Here is an 8,367-nt window from a genome sequence, read left to right on the forward strand (position 1 = left end):
CCACACCGCCACCCCACCCCACCGACCGCCACAGAAGAAAAGAAGAAGAAAGGAATCCACCAGCACCCAGCCAAGAATCAAAGAGAAGAACGCACCACCCACAGTAGGCCTGACCACGCCGAAGAAGAAGACAGCACCACCGACAGCACACGCCCCACCAGACCCCCGCACCGCCAAGCGTGAACACCCGCCTCACCGGCAGAAGACCCGCCACCACGAAGAAGAAGAGAGAACGCACCCGAGACCACCCCCAACACCTTCTCCGCAGTCACTGGTTCCCAGCCACCGCCCTCTCGGGCAGACCCACACATCCATCAACCCCAGTCACCCCCCACCTCATCTCGACCAACCCCCCAATGGTCCTACCCGCGAGCCACACTATCTCGTCCCCCCCCCCCGCCCCCCGCACCCATACTACCTCCCGGACCCGCGACGGGTGCTCGCGTCTAGACCACAGGCTACCCCCCACGCTCTACGCGAATATAAGCTTAGAACAAATACACCTCCCACCCAACACCGCCTCCTCAATACCATCCCAGACCGCGCACAGACCTCCTGGTTATGTAACCCGGGTCTCGACTAGAGCAGTGATCTCGGCTGACGTCCAGCAGAATTTTGTAATCTCTACCCTTACCCTACTCTCCTCACTCCTCACCTACCCCCTCCTCTCTCCTCTCGGCCCCGCGCCTCCCGCCCCCCACATTGACAATTTGACTACTAATGTGTATTGTCTGCTTATTGTTAAAAAAAAAAAAAAAAAAAAAAAAAATTACGCTCAATTAATGAGATTGAAAGTGCTGGCAAAAAGAGGAAGTTTTAGTCATATTCTAGCTGCATGACCAAGAGATATTGTATCCATTTTTGGCATTAGATAGAAGGGTATGGAGGGCATTTAAGATTGGGAAAAGGTGCAGGAAAAGAGGAAGCTTGTGATCCATTTTTGTTTTGGACTTCTCCAAGTCTCCAACCATGTTTTCTGGCTCTGATCTCTTTACTAAATATTCTTTGACTCTAATCTTTTCTTCTTCTGCTTCTTCTTCATCTGCTTCCTCCTCCTCCTCCTCCTCCTCCTCCTCTTCTTCTTCTTCTTCTTCCTCCTCTTCTTCCTCTTTCTCTTGTTCTTTTGCTTCTTCTCCTTTTTCTTTTACTTCTTTGTCTTCTAATATATCTTGTCTGTTGTTTTGATATCACTGCCACAAGAGATTTTAAAATCCAATGTTGTCAGATTTACACCTGTGACTTCCCCCCCCATCCATGTCTCAGAATGGTAGCAGCGCAGCGGTTGTTTTTTTCTTCCTTCTCAACTATTTTTATATTAATTTAAACCCATTTCTGGAGCCAGTGTCGACTTGATTGTGTTACCAATTGAGTTCGTTCTAAGGTTCTTTCTCTCGGGTTAGTCGGGTAAGTCGGGTTACGATCTCGTGATTGGTTGTGACAACATGTTGGTTCTATGTCCAAAAAACTGAAGAAATCGGATTTTGTGGGTTAGTCCCTTCTTTCTCTTGGAATTTCAATTATGTTATTGAGTTATTTGCAAAAGATTCATGAAATGTTGATTTTTGTAGCGAAAATCTAGAAAATCTTTTTGTACGTTTGCACAGACGTTCCAGGTTGGAATGAATTTCATACAAAAAGGATGTTGTTAATTTACAATGTTATGGTTTTCTGGACTTGCCGTTGGCACGTACCTTCTGGACGTTTCGGGTCTAAATGCCAGACCCGTCTTCAGCAGACTGTCACAATTATATCACCCGCCATATGACACTTTATTTAGTTATTTTGACACAAAATTCGTCTGAAATGTACACCCCGGTACTACAGTGCATTTCTTCAGAATGACCCACAAGCTTTACTTTGCTTTTCATTATTGATGTGATCAAATTTCTTCTTTCTTCCAAGATTTACCTACTTCACTGAGAAAAAAACTAGGGTGCCTGCAGCCTAATCGGGTGACTGGGTTCCGGCACTCTAATATTGAACTATATATCGGGAAGCTCAACACTATAATATAGTATTCCAACAGCCTAAATCAGTGGAAGTAACCCAATAATAGAGTTCTTCCACCCTAAACTTGTGGCACCCTGTTACTGTTTTTTTCTCAGTGTTCACTTAATTTTAATTACTTAACTAGAGTTGATTTTATCCGTATCTCACATGCTTCAATGTGTCCACCACTGATCCACGGAGATACAGAAATATAAAAACTATACGAAAAGAGAAAGCTATATTCTCTCGACGATCAGAGATTTTTTTTTATAACTTTGATTTTTTCTATATACACATTTTTTTCAAAATGATTATTAAATTTTTATAAAATTAATAGAGGAAAAAAAAATCTCTCGGCGTTCTTTCCGCTGTTGCCAAGTTGGTACTCTGGCAACGCTGGTTGGATCAATGAACTTTTTTGTCTGCGCTGTGTGTTGTAGGATATTTTAATTACAGTGTTGCGCAGAGGTTCGATTATTTTTATTATAGGTTTCTGTGATATGGGTTGTAATGGTAATATAGGTTGTAATGGCGTTCACGTGGTAGTTTCGCGAGATTTTTGATCAGCTGTGGATTTGTGGAAGCTTACTTGGGCCAGCCAGTCCAGCCACTCACTATCAGGTAAACCTGATGACAGGTACACCTGATCGGGTCTTCCTGATAGTGGGTGTGCTTATCAGGTATACCTGATCAGGTGTACCTGTCAGGTCTAACTGATAGGCTTTGGAAATATTCATGTCCCAGATGATGGATTTTGGTCAGGTCTATCTGATAGTGGGTGTGCTTATCAGGTATACCTGATCAGGTGTAGGTACCTGACAGGTCTAACTGATAGGCTTTGGAAATATTCATGTCCCAGATGATGGATTTCTGGTTTTAAGGCCCGAGAACACAAAAAGGGAGCTATTTTCTTGATCAGCTGTGGATTGTGGAAGCTCACTTGGGCCAGCCACTCACTATCAGGTAAACCTGATGACAGGTACACCGGGTCAGGTCTATCTGATAGTGGGTGTGCTTATCAGGTATAAGTGATCAGGTGTACCTGTCAGGTCTAACTGATAGGCTTTGGAAATATTCATGTCCCAGATGATGGATTATGGGTTTTAAGGCCCGAGAACACAAGAAGGGAGCTATCAGTAGCCAGAATAGTTAGCTTGGCTCTGCCGTCAGATCAGCAGCTAGCAAAGTCTGCTTCAGAATAGTTAGCTTGGCTCTGCCGTTAGATCAGCAGCTAGCAAAGTCTGCTTCTGATTAGGCGCAACGTGGATATCTGTAAAGCATCTTTAAGTTGGCAGTTGGCATGTTCAGAAACCAAATCCTTCCAACGAGAGGTTACTTCTCTCGTTGCGAAGGCCCGAGAACACAAAACGGGAGGTATCAGTAGCCAGAATAGTTAGCTTGGCTCTGCCGTTAGATCAGCAGCTAGCAAAGTCTGCTTCAGATTAGGCGCAACATGGATATCTGTAAGCATCTTAGATCAGCAGCTAGCAAAGTCTGCTTCAGATCAGGCGCAACGTGGATATCTGTAAAGCATCTTTAAGTTGGCAGTTGGCATTTTCAGAACCCATGTCCTTCCAACGAGAGAAGTAACATGCCTATGTCACAGACACGGTAAGCAATACTGTTCAGATGAACAAGAAAATTCCTTTACACCTGTAATCTCAGTTGTTCTATTAAATGTCATTAGGCAATGTCTCAATACACTGAATAAAGAATAAACCAATCTATTTGAGTTGGTAGGTATGTATCTTCAGAAACTTGCCTGGGTTACTCAAGTAGGTACCCAATCATCTACCCTCGGAAAGTGTACCAACATGAGTTTCTCAAGCATTACCCCATCTATCTATCCTCAGAAACATGTGTTTCTCAAGCATTTCTCTCATGAGTAGATTTCAAGCATCTGGACACGATACAAAGTAAGGCCAAAACTCATAAACCACACCGCAGACCTAATCACCGCTTCCAACCTGCCTTGGGTCCGTGCAATGCCAGCTCTCATAAGTCAAATCTGCCATAAGAATCTCACTCGCCATAAAGTTCTTACTTGGCATATAGGATGTAGGTTCCAGCACGAACTGACTCCGTCAAATCATACAGCCTCAGTCGTTAAATCCCAATCATTAGAATTGTAATTATAATTAATAAACTATCTTTGCTCAGGTTAAATGGCGCATAATTTGACCGGGTGTGCGCAAACAACCGCGAAGGATTCGCTTCCCAAACTGTGAAGGTTCTAGGATCTATTTGTCAAAGAACTGCAAAGGAGGGGTTACTTTCTGGTTTTCTCGTGTTGACCCAGCACCTAAATGGGAAGTATTGTGTCTCTTCTCGCCCATCTGATGAGAAGCATACTAAGTCCCTTCTTTCTCTTGGAACTTCAATTATGTTGTTGAGTTATTTGCAAAAGATTCGTGAAATGTTGATTTTTGTAGCGAAAATCTAGAAAAAGATTTTTTGCACAGAAGTTCCAGTTTGGAATGAATTTGATACAGAAAGGATGTTGTTAATTTACAATGTTGTAGTTTTCTGGACTTGACGTTGACACGTACCTTCTGGGCGTTTCGGGTCTAAATGCCAAACCCGTCTTTAGCGGACTGTCACAATTATATCACCCGCGAAATGACACACAAGACACAAGCTTTACTTTTCTTTTCATTATTGAAAACAACAACAACAACAACAACAAAACCTGACTTCTTGCCCTTTTTGACCTTATCGAACAAATAGCAGACCGTCTTCTTTTTTCATTGATTCGTTCATCCAGTTTTGTAACGTCCATTCATTCTTTGCAAACCAGGTTGTGAATGAATGAGTGAGAGGTGTTGATATTGAGTCTAGTCAAAAGAGTTGTAATAGTAAAATCGGTTGTAATGAAACAAGTGGATCTAGAATTCTAGTAAAATCGGTTGTAAAGAAATGAAAAGATCTAGTAAAATCGATTGTAAATAGCTGACCGGATCTTGTCGAAAGAGTTGTAAAGAAACGAGTGTACCTACCTATCTAGTATTCGTATACCTGATCAGGTGTACCTGTCAGGTCTAACTGATAGGCTTTGGAAATATTCATGTCCCAGATGATGGATTTCTGGTTTTAAGGCCCGAGAACACAAAAAGGGAGCTATCAGTAGCCAGAATAGTTAGTTTGGCTCTGCCGTTAGATCAGCAGCTAGCAAAGTCTGCTTCTGATTAGGCGCAACATGGATATCTGTAAGCATCTTAGATCAGCAGCTAGCAAAGTCTGCTTCAGATCAGGCGCAACATGGATATCTGTAAGCATCTTTAAGTTGGCAGTTGGCATGTTCAGAAACCAAATCCTTCCAACGAGAGGTTACTTCTCTCGTTGCCTATGTCACAGACACGGTAAGCAATACTGTTCAGATGAACAAGAAAATTCCTTTACACCTGTAATCTCGGTTGTTCTATTAAATATCATTAGGCAATGTCTCAATACACTGAATAAAGAATAAACCAATCTATTTGAGTAGGTAGGTATGTATCTTCAGAAACTTGCCTGGGTTACTCAAGTACCCATTCATCTACCCTCGGAAAGTGTTCCAACATGAGTTTCTCAAGCATTACCCGATCTATCTATCCTCAGAAACATGTGTTTCTCAAGCATTTCTCTCATGAGTAGATTTCAAGCATCTGGACTCGATACAAAGTAACGCCAAAACTCATAAACCACACCGGAGACCTAATCACCGCTTCCAACCTGCCTTGAGTCCGTGCAATGCCAGCTCTCATAAGTCAAATCTGCCATAAGAATCTCACTCGCCATTATTATAAGCATTACCATCTATCTATCCTCAGAAACATGTGTTTCTCAAGCATTTCTCTCAAGAGTAGATTTCAAGCATCTGTATATGATACAAAGTAACGCCAAAACTCATAAACCACTCCGCAGACCTAATCACCGCTTCCAACCTGCCTTGAGTCCGTGCAATGCCAGCTCTCATAAGTCAAATCTGCCATAAGAATCTCACTCGCCATAAAGTTCTTACTTGGCATATAGGATGTAGGTTCCAGCACGAACTGACTCCGTCAAATCATACTGCCTCAGTCGTTAAATCACAATCATTAGAATTGTAATTATAATTAATAAACTATCTTTGCTCAGGTTAAACGGCGCATAATTTGACCGGGTGTGCGCAAAAACCCGCGAAGGGTTCATTCGCCAAAGACCTTCAAAGGCTCAAGCGACATCGGGCCTATAATAATGCACGTCATACTTATGTATACCAAATAATATCTTTAGCGAGGCCAAAGGGAAGAAGTACAGGGATAGAGAAGATTTGACTATTCAAAATAGTTTGAAAGGCCAGCCTCACACTCCGACACAAAGAACTTCAAAGGCTCAAGCGACATCGGGCCTATAATAATGCACGTCATACTTATGTATACCAAATAATCTCTTTAGCGAGGCCAAAGGGAAGAAGTACAGGGATAGAGAAGATTTGACTATTCAAAATAGTTTGAAAGGCCAGCCTCACACTCCGACAATAGTGACCCAAGTTCAGCTGATATTGTTGTTGCCACTACTACTACCCCTACCAACACTGAGACCCGGGCCTATGTAAACCTATCCTCACACAGTTTAACTGAGGAACAGAAAAGTGTGTATCTACCTATGTCTGTCGGACCACCGGAACGTGTATGGCGGAAAAAGCTTCCGACTTTAGTAGTCGGACCGTCCGAGAAACTTCCCTCATACACTTTCCATCGGATCGTGAGTGGTCCTCCAAATAGAGTTTCCTCTTTCCTTGATCGTGATATTGCTCTAATAAAGCTCGATGGAGCTAACAAAACTAACTGAAAGTACAAATACTTTGATCAATGTAGGTATCAGCAAACATACTTTCAAAAGCACAACTTGCGAAACGGTCTGTACTTAAATGCAAGCTATGGCGCGAAGGTATATGGTTTATTATATGGAATGGGTCTTGTAAGGGCTAGGTGGGTTCGATTCCCGCCCGGGGCGAACTTTACATTTAACTGGTAAGGTTCGTTCTCGGAACGGCTGCCTTTCTTCTATCCAGTACCTACTCCTTTTTACTTCGATTGCGGGACGATAAGACCTTCGTTACAGTTCCCTCTATCAAAACTCTAAAAAAAGATACTGGAATGGGTTTTAATTAGCAGCATGGTTAACCAGCAATTATCTCATAAGTAAGAAAACAAGTGTGATTATCTTATTATTTACTTCAGAGGAAGCCATTGCTATGCCAGATGAACTTTGGATGGAATCTTCTTGAAGTTTCTTATATGTTGCGGAGATCTGATACATCACGACATCATGTCAGGAGTGTCCCTTTCGGAACTCGAGGAATCGGGAACTGGCTGACGATTGAATAAGGTTAGGGAAAAAATTGGCTAAAAATGAAAATACAAGGAATAAAACAAAGCTTTAGAACAGTCTTTCTCAAAAGACATCGATTGAAATAGGTTAAGGAAGAAATTGGCTAAAAAGGAACATACAAGGAATGAAACAAAGCTTTAGAACAGTCTTTCTCAAAAGACATACAATAGGTATATGGATTGTATGGCGTAAAAAAAATGATCAACTAGGTACTGATAATGATCAACTACAAAAAAAATGATACACTACCGTGCGCCTAGATGATCAACTACCATGATATGAGCGGTACATCCTAACACGAACACTGATTGAATAAGGTTAGGGAAAAAATTGGCTAAAAATGAAAATACAAGGAATAAAACAAAGCTTTAGAACAGTCTTTCTCAAAAGACATACAATAGGTATATGGATTGTATGGCGTAAAAAAATGATCAACTACAAAAAAAATGATACACTACCGTGCGCCTAGATGATCAACTACCATGATATGAGCGGTACATCCTAACACGAACACTAAAAAACTAAAAAGAAAATGAAAGCTTCAAGACTGCTCCTGAAGAACAGTTCCTCAAACGTTCAATCCCTCAAAGGTACATTTATGCTTGGAGCATTATTTAAAGATAAAGACAAAACCATCACCTACAAAGGAACAGACCTAATTCAAACTTTGCTCATTTATGTATAAATGGTACATCCTGGGATAACACAAAAAGATTAATAAAAGCCGTTCTTCTCCAAAATTCTATCCAGTGTAAAGATAAGCGACTACGTACATAGACAAGACCATTTATCCATTTACAAAGAACCAGAACTGATGGACACTAAAAGATCAATAAAAGCTGCTATTTGGCGTAAATATGAACAACAACTATAACGTGAACTTATAGGAAGGACTATTTACCTAAAATTACAAAGAAGCAGAACTGATGGAAAATTTAATTACAAATGAAGGGACCAAGACTTTTCCCCGTTTATTCAGGATTCCCATTTAGACGGGTTTCAATTGGACAGAGTCGACTTAGG

This window comes from Diaphorina citri, unplaced genomic scaffold, assembly GCF_000475195.1.
Source record: "Diaphorina citri unplaced genomic scaffold, Diaci psyllid genome assembly version 1.1 scaffold963, whole genome shotgun sequence".
In the NCBI taxonomy this organism is placed as follows: Eukaryota; Metazoa; Arthropoda; class Insecta; order Hemiptera; family Psyllidae; genus Diaphorina; species Diaphorina citri.